We start from the raw sequence: 21,121 nt of genomic DNA, 5'->3' as shown, positions 1-21,121 counted from the left end.
CCTAGAATGCACACAGCATGGGGACCCTGGGCTGGGTCGGGGAAACCATTTTCTCCTAGGCCTCCAGGCTTGTGATGGGAGGCCTGCTGTGAAGACCTCTGACATGCCCCGGGGACATTTTCCCCATTGGTTTGGAGATTAACATTCTGCTCCTCATTATTTATGTAAATTTCTGCAGCCAGCTTGACTTTTTCCTCAGAAAATGGAATTTTCTTTTCTATCACATTGTCAGGCTGCAAATTTTCTGAATGTTTATGTTCTGATTCCCTTACAAAACTGAATGCATTTAACAGCACCTAAGTCACCTCTTGAATGCTTTGCTGCTTAGAAAGTTCTTCCACTGGATATCCTAAATCATCTCACTCAAGTTCAAAGTTCCATAAATCTCTAGGGCAGAGGGGAAATGTCACCAGTCTCTGCTAAAATATTACAAGAGTCATGCTTGCTCCAGTTCCCGACAACGTCCTCATTTCCATCTGTGACCATCTCAGCCTGGACTTTATTTTCCAAATCGCTATCAGCATTTTGGGCAAAGCCATTCAATAAGTATCTAGGAGGTTCCAAACTTTCCCATACCATCCTGTCTTTCTGAGTCCTCCAAACTGCTCCAACCTCTGCCTGTTACCCAGTTCCAAAGTCACTTCCACATTTTTGAGTATCTTTTCAGCAGCACCCCACTCTACTGGTACCAATTTACTGTATTAGTCCATTTTCATGCTGCTGATAAAGACATACCTGAGACTGGGCAATTTACAAGACAAAAAGGTTTAATTGGTCTTATGGTCCCACATAGCTGGGGAAGCCTCACAATCATGGTGGAAGGCAAGAAGGAGCAAGTCACAGCTTACGTGGATGGTGGCAGGCAAAGCGAGCTGGTGCAGGAAAACTCCCCCTTATAATAACCATCAGATTTGTGAGACTTACCCACTCTCATGAGGAGAGCATGGGAAAGATCTGCCCTAATGATTCAATTATCTCTTACTGGGTCCCTGTCACAACACAGGGAATTCAATATGAGATTTGGGTAGGGACACAGCCAAACCATATCACAGAGATTTCTCTGATTTTTACTTCATAAAAATATTAAGGTCAGGAAGGCTTGTTCAAATCCCTGATTGATGATAGAGCTGTACCTAAAACAACCCAGACATTGTTGTGATTTCCAGCTATCAGTTGTCTATCTCTTTCAAATCCCCAGAGATCCTCAGGTTCTCTCTCTTTTAGTCTCTCTCTCTCTCTCTCTCACTCTTTCTCTCTCTCCCTGAATATGTGTGTGTGTATTACACAAGGAGGTGACAAACTGATAGAGACATGCTGCTTATATTTGTGCTTGATCATATGAAAATATTAAAATATGGAAAGGAAAATTGGTGTTGAGCATAAAACATAAATAAAACAAAAGCAAAAAGAATAGATATCATTCTTTCAGTAATAAAACTCATTGTTCTTCTAAACATTCCCAAAGTACTTTAAGGAAAGATCTGAATGCTTGTCTATCAGTCTATCTTTCTATGTCTCTACATCCCTCCCTTTCTTTGATCACCTAAAAGACAGGAACATGCCTATAATATTTTCTCAAATAATTTATCTTTCATTTCTTTCATTTGAGTAGTAAGGTTTTGCCTACCACTTGGTTTCAATTTCCCTACATTTTCTCACTTTTGTCACAGTCATATTAGCCTTGCTCATTTTGGTCCTTGAACATGTCAAATTATTTTTCACTTGCTCTTTTCACTGCCTGAAATGTTCTTTCCCCAAATTTTCACAGGCCTGACTATTTCTCCCTTTTCAGACACCAGCTCAAATGCCTATTACTATTCAATCTGAAGTAAGTCCAGTCAAAGATTCTGTCCCTAACATTATCTTAAAACAATCATCCTATAGATTTGTTTATTGCTTTTGTTGTTTGTCTCTTCCACAGATGGAAAGCTCTATTTGAAAAGCTCTTATCTGTCAATGGCACCATAGCATCCCCAAATCTAGAAGAATGACTGATACATTGGTGATGCAAAGGTCTTGGAGGAGCCACATCTTTACATCTTCCCCATAAGTCAAATTATTGTCTGCATTACTGGCTGTAGGATAGCAGGAGAAACAAATAGGTCAACTACCTAACACAAGAATTAGGCTGACTCTCTCTTCCTCTCTTAGTCAATACCAGCTGGGTCAGGCCTGATGCAGAAAAATATGCCGCCAGAGGATAAAACGAGAATTCGTGACTTACAATGAAAAAAGAAGGAGCTACGCTGAGACTGACCAGTTTATTCTTCTGGTATCAGATAAGATCACTCTGCTGTCCTGGAAGGTCAGTATGTCAAGAGGCAGAGAGAAGCCGATAGGTACATTACCTGACCTCCTTTCACCTGGAATGAAGTGTCTCAAGAGAGAAAGCAGTGATAGCTCCTGAACATTAATAAATAAATATTATTTAAATAACTTTTTCGTGAACTCATTATAAATGACAAAGTGGAGATGCCGTGGCTTTAATAGCGATTTTCCCTCATATTTAAAGCAGGTGTCCTGTTTTCTAGTCCAGTATTTTCATACAACACTGCAATGAAGTATTTCTGAATTTGAAACATATGGGTGGTCAGCAAAGGCCACAGGAACTAATAATGAGGCATGAATGAAAGAAAAAAGATATGTCCTGAAATTGCAACAGAGGACATGAGACCAGTGTTTACATTCCAAGCACCCATCAACTTAGGATCTAAGAGTCGGTTTCCTCCGCTCATTGGCTGCTCATTTTCAGTGAGTCTCCATTACTAAAAGAAGACAAATAAACCATCGGCGGAAACTAATCTATCCACATTCTATTAAACTGCAAAGCACTTACTTTTTTCCCCCAAGAGAGTGCAATGAGTCCCCTCTGAAAATTTATTCCTGCTCCAGGAGAACAGCAGAACCACTGAAAATGGATGTTGAAAGCAAAAATGTTTTGAAGAAAGTCTCCTCACCCTTTCTTATCCATCTGGCATTTCAGTTTTCCCTTTTTAGGCCCAACTTTCCCTTGTTTGGTCCCTGATGCCTCCCTAAGATAATTCCCTGTATATCACTGTTTTTCTAGTCGTAACTTTCTTCTTACTGTTCACGGAGGTACGTAGGCTAAGATCTAAGAGTGAATAGCATCAGAAGGGTACACTAGAAGTCACCCTGGCTTTGGAGGACAAAGTTCTGATTTCTAGCTCTTTTTGTAACTGGGAAACCTTGTTTCACTCTCTGGGCTTCAAGGCCCTTATTTTTAATCTGAAGTACTGGATTTCAGATAGCAATAGAACACTTGAAACTCTTGATTTCATCAAACTCTGAAATAAAAAAGCAATAAACATTTGCAACTTCTCTAGTTAAAGTAGAAAGATGTGGTGGGGGAAAGGGCAAACACCAAAGGAACTCCTTCTCAGGCTCTTAGATGTATAGGGAACAAGCCACCGAACTAAACAATCTCTGATATTCTTTGCATTTCTAATAACTCTGATGCTTTTCAGTGAAGCATGGTCTACAGCCATCAGATAGATCTAAGTTTGAATTTAAGTATCTGTGTGACCCTTGGAAAGTTATTTAACCTCTCTATCCAGATGTTTCCTCTTTTGCAAACAGGGGGAAGTTAAAAATATAATATTCTGTTTTTCAAACAAATGTTGACACGAAACTTTTTCTGAGACTTTCTTGTCTCAACAATATCTTAGCATTTTTTTCTGTATAAATCTTCCTTATCTTTGTAACTGCTCCAAACTATTCCAGAGCATTAAGAAAACATAATTAACCTTTGCCTTTCCACTGAACTTTAGAATTTTACCATATTTTTTCTATTGTAAATAATCTTGCAATGAATATCAATATGTATATCTTCTTCCACATGTAAAAGATATCTGGGTTATGAAGCTAAAGAGGAATCAGATATTCAATGTTTTTCATTATAGTAGATAACACCTAATTACTGTCCAAGGTTAATTTGCCAATTTATAATCCCAGAAATCTTAAATTAGAATACCCATTTTTTGCTACAGTACTGCCAATATTTGAATTCAGCATACTTCTAAATTTGGGGAATCTTAGAAATGTGGAAATTTTGTCATATTACTATGTTTCTAAACTAGTGCAGAACCTAATATGTCTACTAGGTACTTAATAAATACTTATTAACTCTGCCATATATGTGAGTTTGCCAAAAAATAGACATGATAATAATAAAGTATTATATAATCACATTTATTGTTTTAGCTAAATTAGAGGTTAATGATAATAATAGGAAAGTTTAGAACCCAGGTTGACTATAAGTTTCATATTGCAATGAGTACTGACTTTGAATTTCTACAAATCTGAATTTGCATCTCAGTTTTCCCCTCCCTGCCACCATTAACTATGTTACTAATGGAATTTTACTTTGCCACACTAGGCATTAGTTTCTGATTTGTAGAGTGAAGGTTGCATAGCCTGTTTTTCAGGATGTTCTATGATTCACATACTGTGAGCATAAGATACCTAACTTGGCCCTTAATAGTTACTAGGAATTACTGGTTGACCCTATACACTATTAGTTTGGTGATCCAAGCTAGAAGTTTTATACATGTTTTTCTTTAATTCTTTCCAAAGCTCCATGTGTTAGACAGCAGTATAATTTTCTATTTGAGAATTGGGACTCAAACTCAGTTTTTTCAGACTTCTAGAATATACAACTTTAAAAGAGTTACATCTCTAATAGTGAAATAATCATACTTGATCCACTGCCCCCTGTAGCATTGAAGAAGACCAGATCTATGGCAGCTGTTTAGTGACCTTTTGGAAAACTTGCAAATTCTGATTGCAGGATGAATTTGAGTTCTGGAGTTTTAACAAGAACAGGCAAAACGCCAGCATTTGTGGTTGGGCATGATGGCTCATGCCTGTAATCCCAACATTTTGGGAGACTGAGGTGGGCAGATCACCTGAGGTCAGGAGTTCAAGATTAACATGGGCAACATGGTGAAATCCAGTCTCTATTAAAAATACAAATATCAGCTGGGGGTGGTGGTACACGCCTGTAATCCCAGCTCGTGGGGTTGAGGCGTGAGAATGGCTTGAACCCCAGAAGTGCAGGTCGAAGTGAGCCGAGATTGGGCCCCTGCACTCCAACCTGGACAACACGATGAAATTCTGTTTCAAGAAACAAAAACAAAATTTTAGCATTTGTTTATCCATTGTCGGAGGGGGAAATAAAAACACAACACCTAGAATGACTTCTGAGTTCTAGGGTAAAACAATTTGAGTGTAATTTACTCAATTATTTTTAATTCCACATAAGACACTGACCATTTGGCATTTGGCAAGAGAAGAAAAATTTATTCACATAACTCTTGAGAAATGTTAGGAATCTGAAGAACATTACAAACAACAAAGCCAGTATTCTGCATAGATGAAATAATATACCTGCCAACTCAGTTTCTCACCCTGGATCCTACCAGCAACTGACACCAATTGTCTTACTACCAAAATTGCTGCAGTGATTTTCAAGTGATATTCTTCATGGAACTAGTCCTTTCACAGACAAGTACTGAAGCAACAATAAAGTTGAAGCTGAGAGCAAAAACAAAAACAAAAACAAAAACAAAAACCACTCAAGCAAACAAACATGTCTCCAGTGCATACCCATCTCTAGTGGGGATCCTGACTCTCATCTATATGAACCTCAAATCTCCTTAAATATTATGTAGAGCTTATCTCTCTCATCCCTATTTTACTACTTATCATTTGATTTTATTCATACCCTCAAATGAGGAAAACAAATCTTATAGTCAATTATTTATTCAGCTTACACACATCCCATCATTTCCAACTTTTGCAAAGTTACTTTGTTTCATCCTTTCCTTCCATTTCACTTTACCCACCATTCTCTAGGGTGTCATTATCTCACGACTGGATAGTCAACATTAGTGTGTCATCAAACTTTATTTTAGTCTTCTCTTTTTGTAGAATATTCTATTCATCCAAATGAAATTCCCGGATATATCATAATGTATATATTGTTACAAAGATCCTAAAACACCCTGCTGACTGCAATAAACAATCCTATTTACTTTCAAGATCCTTTATTTTAGGACATAATTGGCCATCTTTGTCCTCATATAAATCCTCAAAATGAGTGTAGCTTTCCTGTCTTCGCTCCACACACTTTTTTATTCCCATTTCTTGTAAGTCCAGAGTATCCCCTCCTACAAAATATAAAAAGAAATAACCCTCAAGCTTTGTACTGAGGAGACCGTGGGAAGAAAATACATAGGGAAGTTACAAAGTTCTTAACTTCAGATTAGTGCTGCAATAAACATGGGAGCGCAGATACCTCTTCAATATACTGATTGCCTTTTTTTGGGGTGTACACATAGCAATGGGATTGCTGACTCATATGGTAGCTTTATTTTTTGCTTATTGAGGAGCTTCTAAACTATTTTCCATAGTGGTTGTACTAATTTACATTCCCACTAATAGTGAATGAGGATTCCCTTTTCTAAACATCCTTGCCAACATTTGCTATTGCTCATGTTTTGGACAAAAGTTGTTTTAACTGGAGTGAAATGATACCTTATTGTAGTTTTGATTTTCATTTATCTGATGATCAGTGATGTCAAGCACCTTTTCCTATACCTGTTTGCCATTTGTATGTTTTCTTTTGAGAAATGTCTATTCAGATATTTTACCTGTCTTTAACTCACAAGCTAAATTTTTTCCTCTAGAGTTGTTTGAGCTCTTTATATATTCTGGCTATCAATTCCTTGTTAGATGGACAGTTTGCAGATATTTTCTCCCATTCTGTGGGGGTTGTCTCTTCACTTTGTTGATTGCTTCTTTTGCTGAGCAGAGCTTTTTTAATTTGATATGATTCTATCTGTCCATTTTTGCTTTGGTTGCCTGTGCTTGTGGGGTATTACTCAAGAAATCTTTTCCCAGAGCAATGTCCTGGGAAACTTTCCAAATGTTTCCTTTTTGTAGTTTCAGTCTGAGGTCTTAGATTTAAGTCTTTAATCCATTTCAAGTTTATTTTGTACATGGCAAGACATAGGCATCTAGTTTCATTCTTCTGCATGTGGATATCATTTTCCCAGCACCATTTATTGAAGAGACTGTCCTTTCTCCAATATCTGAATAGACATTTCTCAAAATAAGACATACAAATGGCAAAGAGGTATATGAGAAAGTGTTTAACTTCATTGATATAATAATCTGGGAAATGCAAATCAGAATTACAGTGTGGTGTCATCTCACTACAGTTAAAATGGCTTTTATCCAAAAGACTGACAATAATACATGCTGGTGAGGATATGGAGAAAAGGGAACCCTTGTACACTGTTGATGAAAATGTAAGTTAGTAAAACTACTACGTAGAACAGTTTTGAGGTTCCTCAAAAAACTAAAAAGAGCAACCATACGATCCAGCAATCCCACTGCTGGGTATAGACCCAAGAGAAAGGAAATCAGTATATTGAAGAGACATCAGCACTCCCATATTCATTGCAGCTCTGTTCAGCCAAGATTTGGACCAGCCAAGATTTGGACGCAACCTAAGTGTCCATCAACAAATGAACGGGTAAAGAAAATGTGACACATGTACACAATGGTGCACTATTCATCCATAAAATATATGAGATACTGTTATTTACAAAAACATGGATGGAACTTCTGACAATTATGTTAACTTAAGCCAGGCACAAAAAGACAAACTTCACGTGTTCTTACTGATTTGCGGGAACTAAAAACTAAAACAATTGAACTCATGGAGACAGAGAGAAGCCGATGGTTACCAGAGGCTGCGAAAGCTAGTTGGAGATTTGGAGGGAAAGTGGGGATGGTTGATGGGTACAAAATGTAGTTATATAGAATTAATATGATCTAGTATTTGCAAGCACAATAGTCAATAATAATAATTTAATTGTGAATTTCAAAATAATGAAAAGAGTATAATTGGATGATTTGTAACACAAAATATTGAGGTGATGAATGCCACATTTACCCTGATATGATTGTTACACATTGCATAACTGTATCAAAATATCTCATTTACTCCATAAATACATACAACTCCTATGAACCCATAAAAACTGAAAATAGAAATTTTTACAAAAAGAAAGAAAAAATGCTTATCTTGGGGAAAATGGGAGTATAGGTATCACTTTATCTCATTTTTCTACTTTACTGTTTACAGTTTTTAGTGGGAAAGCATTTCTTTTATAACACAGAAAAGCAAAGACAGCCATTTTCTTACTTTGCTATCTACTCTCTTCCATCGTAGTGTTGGAATTTTTAAAAATACTTGAACATGTTGCTGCACAGAATAAATAACCATGTTTCCCCATCTGCTTTACAGTTAGATATGGCCATGTGACTTAGTTATGGCCAATAAGATGTAAAGGGAAACATTATATACAATTTTGAGAAAGTTGGATCATTTGGAGCTAAAATTGACTGGAAAAAAACGGGACCTTTTTCTTCTATCTTCCATCTTTTCTTTTCATGCAATGATATTTTAGAATTCCCACAACCATCTTGGATTATGAAGTGAACTCGAAAATAGAAGCACTAAAGAGAGTGATGGAGCGGAACGATATGAACCTGGGGCCCTGAATCACAGCGTGGAGCCTTCTTACCTGCTTTGGCTTATCTACCTCCAGACTTCTCTTTTTCCAGAGATGGAAAAAAAAGTTGACTTTGTTTAGGTGATCTTTGCTGTAGTTATTACTTGTTGTATACACAGAGAAACCTAAACCTAACTAATGCAGGGAGGTAAAAAATAAATAATCATAATGTTGTTAATAATTTAAAGTAATACCATTTATGAACACATAAATCAGCACACAAATGATTTACATAAGTTATTTGTAAGAATAAAGAGCTAATTATTCAGTCCTGGGGTTCCTAGGTTCCAATAGCAATCCACCTTTCACATCTGTATGAATTTACTGCATCTATTGAATCTCAGTATCTTATTCAATATAATAGGGTGTGCAGGCCCCACATTGATCTCTATCTCCTGGTCTTCATTCTCTTGTGTATTCCTCCCCTTGAGTATAGATTGAAATTATTGTCTCTATTCTGTTCTAATTTATATCTACATTTGTATATGCAGAGAAGCCAAAACCTAAGAAATGAGCTTTAGCTTGGTTTAGGAATATACAACAAGCAACAACTACAGCAACAATCACCTAAACAAGCTCAACTTCTGATATTGGGTTACAAAAGACCATCGTTTCCATCTTGCACTTGCTTACTCTTTGTCTCTCGCTCTTTCTCTCTTTCCCTCCCTCCCTCATTCTCCTTCGCTCCATTGCCATGAAGAAGCCAGCTGCTATATCCTGAGCAGCCCTGTGGAGAAGCCCGTACTTCATGGTTGAGATCTGAAGCTGTCAGTTCAGCAGCCAGTAAAAAAACTGAAGCCTAATAATCACGTGCGTGACTTTAGTGGATCCTTTGGACTCACTTAAGTCTTGATATGTCTGCAGCTCTCACTCACAGCTTATGTGAAACTTCATTAAAGACTCTGAGTCACAGAAATCCAGGCAAACCACTTCCAAATTTCTGACCACAGAAAGTGTGAGAAAATAAATCTCGGTTGTTTTCAGCCATTAAGCTTTGGAGCAATTTGTTATTCAGCAAAAATTGTATTACATAGAGGTGTATCTCCTCATGGGTATTTATTTTAATAACACAGCTTGAACCCAGGTATTCAAAGCTGCAGTGAGCCAAAATTGTATCATTGCACTCCAGGCTGGATGAGAGAGTGAGATCCTTCCTCTTAAAAATACATATATAAAAAGAAAAAAAAACAAAAATGTTTTTATTAAAAATAATTTACAGAAAATTATTTCTGGGAATTTTATCTCCTATTTGCAGAGCATACTCCTCTTTCCACTTTAATTTCTAGATAAAAATGAAGAAAAAGACTTATTTATCTTTTTTATAAGCCTTATGTTAGTGCATCATGGTCTTAATATAGAGTAGGCATAACAAAAGTTGCTTCACTATGGGCCATGCTTTAGGTCAGAGTTTTTAACCTCAGCACTACTGACATTTTAGGCCAGAAAACTTGCTAATTATTTTGTTGTAGGAGATTTGCATGGTGCGTTGTAGGATATTTAGCAGCAATGCTGGCATCTACACACTAGATATCAACACCATCCCTCCCTCCAAGGTCTGACAATCAAAATTGTCTCCAGAAGTTATCAAATGTTTCCAAGAGGAGCAGACAAAATTGTACCTGTTTAATGTTTTAATGTTCTGGACTATGGGCAAAAAGAGGGATTTTATTTGGAAGCAAAAATTTGAACAGGGTTGAGTGATGTTCTTGGCACATGGCACATCCTTTCTGCTGAACCTGTTAATGTCAGCCAAAGATGGACTATAACCTCCACATAGTTAGCACTCACTGATACGTCTGTGATTGTGCCATAGCTCCCACTCACTCTTTGAGGCAATCAGTCATTGCTGATCATGGTCCTAGACAGTCTATATGTGAGTGTGTGTGTGTGTGTGTGTGTGTGTGTCTGTGTGTATGTGTGTTTTCCCAGGGTCTCACAAAACTTTCTAATCGTTTGGGACCTGTTTCTAGGTTATAGTAGCGGAGTCAGATTTATCCGTTTTTATTTTCTTTCACATGTATTCTTTCTAATATAAGCTTCTCCTTTTGGGGCTTAGCCATTTGAATTCTGAGTTAACAAGTTTGTAAAAGCCAAAATCTTATGCTTTTATGCTTAAATTCTCTCCAAAAAGTTTAAAGAAGTTTGTTTTTATTTCTACTTCTGTTCTGTGCATATAATTGATCACTCTGATCTATTTTAATGTGAATAGCAATGTAAAATAAGTGGTAGTAGTTGATAGGGAAATAAATGCCCCCTAGTTAGTATATCAAAATATTCCCTCACTACAAATTTAAATAGATTAGTTCAAAAGTATTGGAAAAAATATAATATTTCAGTGTTACATGTCTGTGAAACCTGGGTCACATTATTATGAAGCCATGACTCATAAGATTTAATCTCTAAGGATGGTTGCTATTTTGCAGCACGATTTACAATGGGAAATTAATGAAAAGGAGATTGTATTCTTTTATATGTTATGGAGGCCACTACAGATGGTCCAAATCATTAACTGCCTACCAAATTTTCTAATATATCCTTTTAATTTTCAAGCCTGGAGAGAGATACATATCCTGTCCTCAATTTGGTTTAATAACTTCTTGTCCTTTTCCCCTCATTCTTTCTTATAGAATTTTTAAGAACAAAAGGGCTTACCTCCAAAAAGGGGCAACATTTTCCTATATGTTGTGAAGAAAAAGAAACAGCTTCAGCGAGATTGCCATCCTCTTTCAGTCCAGGTTGAAGGGAAAGGCTCAGCACATAAAAGCACTAGCAATCTGTGCTGAGTGCTGAGAGAACACCAGTAAGGAAGTTCTCCATCTGTGTAACGGGAGGAGGGAAATGGGTGGGCCAGGAAAGCATATATGGAGGACGTGGGGTCTTGAAAATGAAAAATGTGCCAGAAGGAGAAAAAAGGAGCTGCAAAAGTGTGATCTCGCACTTCTCTCTTCTCAATCTCTCTCTCTCTCCCTCACTCTCTCTCTCTCTCCCCCTCACTCTCTCTCTCTCTCTCTGAGACAGGATCTTACTCTGTCACCCAGGTTGGAGTGCAGTGGCATGATCACAGTTCACTGCAGCCTTGAACTTCTGGGCTCAAGTGATCCTCCTACCTCTCCCTTCTGAGTAGCTGGGACTACAGCTCCACACTACCACAGCGGGGTGGTATTTATTTATATTTTTCCTGTAGAGGTGGAGTCTCACTATGTTACCCTATCTGGACTCTAACTCTTGGCCTCAAGCGATCCTGCTGCCTTGGCCTCCCAAAGTACAGACTATAGGTATGAGCCACTACACTCGCCTTTTTGCTTCTCTTCACTCTTCTAACCCTTACTTATCTCCTGTACAACTATTATTTATTATAACTTGTGTTTGCGTGTGGTGTCTGAATGTACATGGTCTCTTCCCTTATATTACACATTTCTTGAGGGCAAAATTATGTATTATATTTACTTATTATTCCTAAGAGAGCAATTTAGTAGATTGTAGATACTTGACAAAGGCTATATTTGCCTGTTGCTGAACCTAATTCCTTTATGTAAAATGTGAATCACTTGTGGCTACATAGAGGCCTTCAAAATCTTCAGCCCATAGAAGGAAAGCACAGTAACTATAACTCACAAGACACTTCTGAACTCATGTGGAGCTTGGAATAGAAGTCTGGAGGAGGGAAATTCCACAAAAGATCACAGATGTATTATTTGCAGATTAGTCAACATATGGCATGTTTAACTGCAGCTCTGAAAAAAACAAGACTAAAACTGATGGTTCATTTTTAAAGTAACAAGGTATCGAGGCTTCTGAACATCATTTGAAAATGCCAGTGTTGGCCCAGTGCAGTGGCTCACACCTATAATCCCAGCACTTTGGGATGCCAAGGTGGGTGGATCTCTTGAGGCCAGGAGTTCGAGACCAGCCTGGCAAACATGGTGAAACCTTGTCTGTACTAAAAATACAAAAGTTAGCTGGACGTGGTAGTGGGTGCCTGTAATCCCAGCTACTTGGGAGGCTGAGGCAGGAGAATCTCTTGAACCTGGGAGGCGAGGGCTGCAGTGAGCCAAGATGATACCACTGCACTCCCTCCTGGGCCACGAGAGTGAAACTCTGTCTCAAAAAAACAGAAAAGCAAAAGGAAAGAAAAGAAAAGAAAGAGAGAGAGAGAAAGAAAGAAAAGAAAGAAAGAAAGAAAGAAAGAAAGAAAGAAAGAGCGAGCCAGTGTTTTGTTGACTCAAACGAAATTACCGAAAGCATATTTCACATTTTAAAAATTGAATTGGAAATTCCAAAGTAGTTGAAAGTTTGGAGGGGAAAAATGATTTTTCTAAGGGGGTCGACTGTTTGTTTCATCATAAAGTCACAATCTACTACCCCTCTTTCTCCCACAGGAAAAGAAAAAACACAGAAGATATGAAATAAAACCATTTTAGTATTACCCGAAATTTATAATGTTCCTCTTCATTCATCTTGGACAGTAAAAAGAAGCTTGGAAATTTAAAAAATAAAAGATTAACATAAATCCCAGGAAAACATTCAGAATTCACTGCTACTATTGAGATCATTTAACAATGAGGAGTCCTCCTTGCTCTAAATTAGATCATACATTGATCATTCATTTTAATCACAGAGAGACCGAAATTTTAGGACTCCATATGACAGAGTGAACAAAAGCTTTACGTGACTTCTATGCCTTATCAATAGCAATGCCCACTTTATTTCCACTGATTACTGTTTTAGGTTTTAAATCTCTACTTGAAGGTGGACGGCTTCAATTTTCTGGAAGATTAAGAGCCTCACAGGTGCACTACATTTGTGCATGGGAAGAACAGATTGCCAAAGCCTCTTATCTGAGACTCTGGCACGCTCTACTGCACTGCAATCCCATTGTTTGAACTATGACTCCATAATGAAATCCAATTACAATTTCTTTTTTACTGTATATTAAATCCCCATGGACGTTCTCCCTAATACATTTATGGAGATATATGTATTAAAAGCACAAGACAGGCATACTTCTAACCAAAGAAAGAATATCACTCATCTTCCCTCAAGACAGACAAGCATCTAGTTATTCATAAAGTACAAACCAATACTTTGGTTTAAGGACTGTTTTCATCTTTTATTTGTGTACTAATTTTCTCAAAGAAAAAACATATATCTTGCCATTATGTACTGAATGTTGTGTCTCTTATAGAAATCATAGGTTGAAGACTTAACCCCCAGTGTGGCAATATTTGCAGATGGGGCCTCTAAGAATTAACTTAGGTTAAATAAGGTAATAAAGGTGGGACCTTGATCTGATAGAATTAGTGTCCCTGCAAAAAGAGACACCAGGCCAGGCGTAGTGGCTCACGCCTGTAATGCCAGCACTTTGGAAGGTTGAGGCCGGTGGATCACGAGGTCAGGAGTTCGAGACCAGCCTGACCAATATGGTGAAACTCTAGCTCTATTAAAAATAGAAAAAAATTAGCCAGGCTTGGTGGCATGCACCTGTAATCCCAGCTGCTCAGGAAGCTGAGGCAGAAGAATCTCTTGAACCTGAGAGGTGGAAGTTGCAGTGAGCTGAAATCACACCACTGCGCTCCAGCCTGGGTGACAGAGCAAGACTTCATCTGAAAAAAAAAAAAAAAAAAGACACCAAAGAGCTCTCTTATCTCTCTTACCATATGAGGTGAGATTGGCCATCTGCCAGCCAAGAAGAGAGCTCTCAACAAAAGTCAGTGTCCAGATCTTGATCTGGGACTTCCAGCTTCCATAACTGTGAAAAGAAAATTCTGTTGCCTAAGCCACCCAGTCTGTGGTATTTGGTTATGGTAGCCTGAACAGACTAATACACTTGCTAATACCAAGTAACCTTAGGCTAATTAGAAAAGGCACAGTTAGGCTGATAACAATTAGAAACGACCTCTTCTGAATGTTAATTTTATATTTATTTTTTCTAGTATATAATTAAGTGATATTACAGTATGGTTCTCAGTTTGTGTTATTCTTTGAAAGTAATTTTGGAAGAGAAAATGTAAGTCAGAGTATTGAAAAACCACAAATTCGAGTTTTTATCTGTAAAATTCTAAGAATTCACATAAATCCTAACATAATTTCCTGTTAGCTATAAGTTATCTGAAATTGTTATGTAAGTGACTTAAGATTGATTATATTTCTAATTTTTATTATAACCTACATTATTTGTTTTATTTTTACTTTTTAAAAAATTAGTATTTATTTGTTTTACTTGTTCTCATTACATCCCCATCTTCAGTTCATTGCATCTGCCCTCTGGTGCCTTTAAAAACATTGTGTAATATTTGGCTATACCTTCCTGATACAGCAAGAGCTCTGGTCTATAGCAATTACATTCTCCCCGGAAGCAACAATTTGATGAAAATTTTGTAAGTAGATTGGATCGGGACTTTCCTAATTTACAACTTTATTAAAAAATAATCACAAAATATGCTGAATTTTGTCAAATTGTTGTTCTGAATCTGTTACAGCAGGGAATTTTTCTATTTTAATCTCTTAATTTGGTGGATTACATGAATTAATTTTTGTAGTGTTAAACAACAGCCCTTGCCTTCTGTGATGCCTGTAACTTCCTTGTTATCCATTTAAAAGTAGTTTTAGTTTGCTACGATTTTTTTAGGATACAGCTACATTCATAAAGGAACTTGGAATGAATATATGTATGAAACTAGAATATGCTTGATACAAAAATTCAAAATAGGGCAGCATGAAAAAGAAAGAAATACATACACATACATATATATATATACGTACATAGTATATATATAGTTATCTATCTGTATTCTTACGCATACATATATATGTGTGTGTATATATATTTTTCTTTTTCATGCTGTTCAATTTTGAGGTTTGAATCACAGATATGCTAGCTTTATAAAATAAGCTAAGGTTTTTTCTTCTTTTTATATTATCTAGAAGCGTTTTTGTTTAACTGGAAATTTTTAAAAATTTTTTTAAACATTCAATAGAAGCTACCAGTAAAGCCACTTGAGCCAGGAGTTTTCTTTGTGGGAAGATATTTCACTACTTACTCAATTTTATTAATGGTTATGTGATAATTTAGGTTTACCTATTTCTTCTTTTTTTACTTTTTTGCTTTATTTTTGTAGGTACTTATGTTTATAAGGTACATGAGATGTTTTATTCAAGTATGCAATGTGTAATAACCACATCATGGAAAATGGAGCATCCATCCCAGTGAGCATTTATTCTTTGTGTTAAAACAATCTAATTATGCTCTTCTGGTATTTAAAAATGTACGATTAAATTATTATTGACTATATTCACCCTGCTGTGCTATCAAATAGTAGATCTCATTCATTTTTTCTATTATATTTCTTCTGAATAAGGTTTGCTAATAATACTTTAAAATATTTTGTCTATATTCTTTAAATTCCAAATTTATGTGCATAAATTATGTCCTGTTATTTTATATTTTTAAAACCTGCAATTTCTTTAATGTGTCTTGTTTTAATTCTTGTCATTAACTATTTGAGCTTCTATTTTTCTTAAGCGTTTTTCTCTTTTTCACTATATGAAATTTATTTTTGATTATTTTTCATTTATTTATTATTTTTTTCATTTCTATTAGCCAGAGTCCACTCATAAAAGCATAAACATTAGACATATTAGACATATGTGTTTGTTTAATGTTAGTCCACCACCCTGGCCTTCCCAGGATTTCTATAACTTGCTTATTATCTATTATTTTAAGTTGTTGGCTTTGTGTGTGTGTATATGTGTGTGTGTGATTATTGGATTTGATGTTATGCAATTGTGTGAGTTGATTAAACAGTTTCTGTAAGGATGCTGTCTTTGTGTCTTGCACTAGAGCTTTAAATTGCAGAGTAGGAAATCAGGAAGGAAAGATTGATGTATGACCAGGAACAATGAGGATAAGCTGAAACCCATAAGTAGAAGGTGGGCCCAATGAGGATGCACTAAGATATTTCAATCTTTCTGCCTTTCACCTCCTTTAACCTTAACAGATGTGGATGTCCTGTAAGACAAACCAAGACCCTGCATCATGGAGTTAAACATGCATTTTTCACAATAGTTGGAATAGCTGAAGGAAAATGGTGAAGGGGGAATGAACAGAAGAGGCAGCTGCAGGCTGATTGTAGCCCATGCCAAGGAGGTGAGCCAGCGAATATGAAACTTGTGTAAGCTGCAAGTGTACTTGGTAGCCCAAACTTGGATGTAAAAATCCACCACTTTTATCATATGCTACTGCATAAGAGCATTCCTAAATCCAACCCATCCTGAGAAAAAGGAGATTGTGTAACAAGAGGCAGCAAACACTGAGGGGCACCTTAGGGGTTTCTTACCAATTGTTTTTCTTTTCAAAAGTGCATTGGCAAAAAACAAAACAATCTCATATCTCAAGATAAGCAAATGTCATCAAACTATCAGGAATTATAAACCTTTTGTATATTTTCATAACTTTAAAATTTAAAAAACATGTTATGTAATGTTTTACTTGCTTCTTTTCTGATACTACTATACATTTTCCAGGTAAACACAGATATTTACATAAAACTAACAATAATAATAAAAATATAATATTAATAGGAAGAAAGAAAACTAAAATTTGATTTGGCATGAGATAATATTCTTTTAAATTCCTTGTAGTTTATATATCTTGTCTTAAAACAAATGGGCTCATTTCAGCTCAGGCCAGTATTTCATACTCTATCTAGAGAGTTCTCTATGAAAATCTGCAAGATATTCCAGGTGACGTAACTCTAAAGATATTCGAAAGACAGGTATCAAGCAGACTGTAAATTTCTTTATTTATCTTTTCTCCTCTATATACTAATAAGGACATCCTGAACAGCAGTCCAAGCTGTCCTGCTTTAAAAGGCAAAAGTATAGGCCGGGCGCGGTGGCTCAAGCCTGTAATCCCAGCACTTTGGGAGGCCGAGACGGGCGGATCACGAGGTCAGGAGATCGAGACCATCCTGGCTAACACGGTGAAACCCCGTCTCTACTAAAAATACAAAAAAAATTAGCCGGGTGAGGTGGCGGGCGCCTGTGGTCCCAGCTACTCGGGAGGCTGAGGCAGGAGAATGGCGTGAACCCGGGAGGCGGAGCTTGCAGTGAGCTGAGATCTGGCCACTGCACTCCAGCCTGGGTGACAGAGCAAGACTCCGTCTCAAAAAAAAAAAAAAACAAAAAAACAAAAAAAAACAAAAAAAGGCAAAAGTATAACAGCAAGTTATTTTTATGAGTAGCTTGGAAACCAAGTTGAAAAAATAGATGTGGCCAAATACTATCTAAATTATCTCTGTATAAAAATAAGCATTTTATTACTTTTCTATGGAACATAAATAATCTTAAAACTCATATATCACTCTTTATCACCTTGCTAAAGTGTCAATTAAACATTTTTGGAAATTTCATGCTACCACCCATATCAAGAAAGTCCATTTAGTATTTAACTAAGATGTGGATAACTTTCACTCAAATTTACCATTATAGTTAATCAGAAAGTTGTAAAATATATTCTGTAGCCTATTTTCTTTTTAAAATTTTACTTTAATTTCAATAGTTTTGGGGGTACAGACGTTTTTGGTTATAGGCATACATTCCTTAGTGGTGATTTCTGAGATTTTGGAGCATCTGTCACTTGAGCAGTATACACTATACCTAATATGTAGTCTTTTATCCCTCACTCAGCCACTCTTACCTTCTGAGTTGGCAATGTTTATTATTATTATTATTATTATTATTATGAGACGGAGTCTTGCTCTGTCACTCAGGCTGGAGTGCAGTGGCATGATCTCGGCCCACTGCAACCTCCACCTCCCAGGTTGAAGTGATTCCCGTGCCTCAACTTCCTGAGTAGCTGAGATTACAGGCGTGTGCCGCTAATATTTTGTATTTTTAGTGGAGACAGGATTTCACTATTTTGGCCAGGCTGGTCTCAAAATCCTGGGCTTAATTGGTCTACCCTCCTTTGCCTCCATTACATCATTCTTATGCCTTTGTATCCTCATAGCATGGCTCCCACTTTTGAGTGAGAACATACAATATTTGCACTTTCCATTTCTGAGTTACTTCATTTAGAATAATGGCCTCCAGCTCCATCCAAGTTGCTACAAAAGACACTCTTTTATTCCTTTTCATGGCTGAGTAATATTCCATGGTGTATATATACCACATTTTCTTTATCTACTTGTTGGTTGAAGGGCATTTAGGTTAGTTCCATACTTTTGCAATTGCACATTGTGTTGCTATAGGCGAGCATGTGTATGTGTCTTTTTCATAAATTATTTATTTTTCTTTGGGTAGATACCCAGTAGTGAGATTGCCAGCTCGAATGGCAGTTCTACGAATCTCCATACTGTTTTCCATAGTGACTGTACTAGTTTACATTCCCAATAGCAGTATAAAAGTGTTCCCCTTTCACCACATCTGTGCCAACATCTATCATTACTTTTAAATCATGGCCATTCTTGCAGGAATAAGGTGGTATCTCACTATGGTTTTGATTTGCATTTCCTTGATAATTAGTGATGCTGAGCATTTTTCATATGTTTGTTGGCTGTTTGTGTATCTTCTTTTGAGAAATGTTTATTCACGTCTTTAGCCCATTTTTTAATGGGATTTTTGTTTTGTCTTGCTGAATTGTTTGAGTTCCTTGTAGATTCTGGATATTATTCCTCTGCTGGAGGCATAGTTTGCAAAGATTTTCTCCCACTTTGTAGGTTGTCTGTTTACTCTTCTGATGATTTATTTTGCTTTGTAGAAGCTCTTTAGTTTAGTTTGGTCTCATATATTCACTTTTGTTTTTCTTGCATTTGCTTTTGAGGTCTTAGTCATGAATTATTTCCCTAAACCAATGTCTAAAAGAGTTTTTCCAAAGTTATCTTCTAGAATTTTTATGATTTCAGGTCTTAGATTTAAGTCTTTGATCCACCTTGAGTTGATTTTTGTATAAGGTGAGAAATGAGGATCCAGGTTCATTTTTCTACATGGGGCTTCCCAAGGATCCCAGCACCATTTATTGAATAGTATATCCTTTCCCCATTTTATCTTTTTGTATGCTTTGTCAAAGATCAGTTGGTTATAAGTATTTGGCTTTATTTCTGGATTCTCTATTCTACTCCAATTGTCTACATGCCTATTTTTATTCCAGCACTATGCTGTTTGGGTAACTTACAGTCTTGTAGCATAATTTGAAGTTGGGTAATTTGATGCCTCCAGATTTGTTCTTTTTGCTTAGTATTGCTTTGGCTATGCAAGTTCCTTTTTGCTTCCGTATGAATTTGGGGATTTTTAAAAATAGTTTTGTGAAGAATATCGATGGTATTGTGATGGGAATTTCATTGAATCTGAGGATTGCTCTGGGCAGTACAGTCATTCTCACAATATTGATTCTACCCATCCATGAGCATGGGATGTGTTTGCATTTGTCTGTGTCGTCTATAATATCTTACAGTCGTGTTTTGTCATTTTCCGTGTAGATATTTTTTACCTCCTTGGTAAATTATATTCCTAAGCACTTTTTTCTTTTCATAGCTGTTATAAAAGGGATTGAGTTCTTGATCTGATTATCAGCTTGGTCGTTATTGGTGTATAGCACTGCTACTGATTTGTACACACTGATTTTGTATCCTGGGAGTTTTCTGAATTTGTTTATCAGAATTGGATGAGTCTTTAGGGTTTTCTAGTTATATGATCACATGATCTGTGAACAGTGACAATTTGACTTCCTCTTTTCCAATTTGGATGCACTTTATTTCTTTATCTTGTCTGATTACTCTGGCCAGGACTTCCAGTACTATGTTGAATCAAAGTGGTAAAAGTGATCATTTCTTGTCTCATACCAGCTCTCAGGGGGAATGCTTTCAACTTTTCTCCATTCAGTAGGATGCTGGCTGTATGTTTGTCATATATGACTTTTATTTTTTTAATTTATTACTGTTTTTATTTTGAGATGGATTCTCATTCTGTCACCCAGACTGGAGTACCATGGTGCGATCTTGGCTCACTGCAACCTCCACCTCCCGGGATCAAGCAATTCTTTGCCTCAGCCTCCTGAGTAGCTGGGATTACAAGAACCCTCTACCATGACTGGCTAATTTTTGTATTTTTAGTAGAGATGGTGTTTCACCATCTTGACCAGGCTGGTCTTGAACTCCTGACCTCGTGATCCAACCACCTTGGCCTACCAAAGTGCTGGGATTACAAGTGTGAGCCACCGCGCCTGGCCATGACTTTTATTACATTGAGGTATGTCCCTTCTGTGCCTGTTTAGTTGAGAGTTTTCATCATAAAAGGATGCTGGATTTTATCAAATCCTTTTTCTGCATCTATTGAGATGATCATATGATTTCTGTTTTTAATTCTGTTTATGTATCTATTTGTGTTCTTTCAGACTTCTTGATGTAGACATTTAATGCTATGAACTTTCCTCTTAGCACCACTTTTCCTGTATCCCAGAGATTTTAATAAGTTGTGTCACTGTTATCATTCATTTCAAAAAAATCTTTTTATTTTTATTT

The 21,121-nt window shown here is 36.7% G+C and overlaps 1 long non-coding RNA gene across 1 annotated transcript in view; it reads right to left on the bottom strand.

The window, feature by feature from the left end:
- Positions 1-11,332, bottom strand: part of LOC117064558 — a 95,592-nt gene extending 84,260 nt beyond the window's left edge. The window contains exon 1 of the long non-coding RNA XR_004429530.1: positions 11,256-11,332. This is a non-coding gene — a long non-coding RNA (uncharacterized LOC117064558). The remainder of the gene's footprint in view (positions 1-11,255) is intronic.
- Positions 11,333-21,121: the final 9,789 nt, after the last annotated feature.

Source organism: Trachypithecus francoisi, unplaced genomic scaffold, assembly GCF_009764315.1.
Source record: "Trachypithecus francoisi isolate TF-2019V2 unplaced genomic scaffold, Tfra_2.0 Lachesis_group2, whole genome shotgun sequence".
NCBI lineage: Eukaryota > Metazoa > Chordata > Mammalia > Primates > Cercopithecidae > Trachypithecus > Trachypithecus francoisi.
This window is presented reverse-complemented; position numbering and strand designations above follow the sequence as displayed.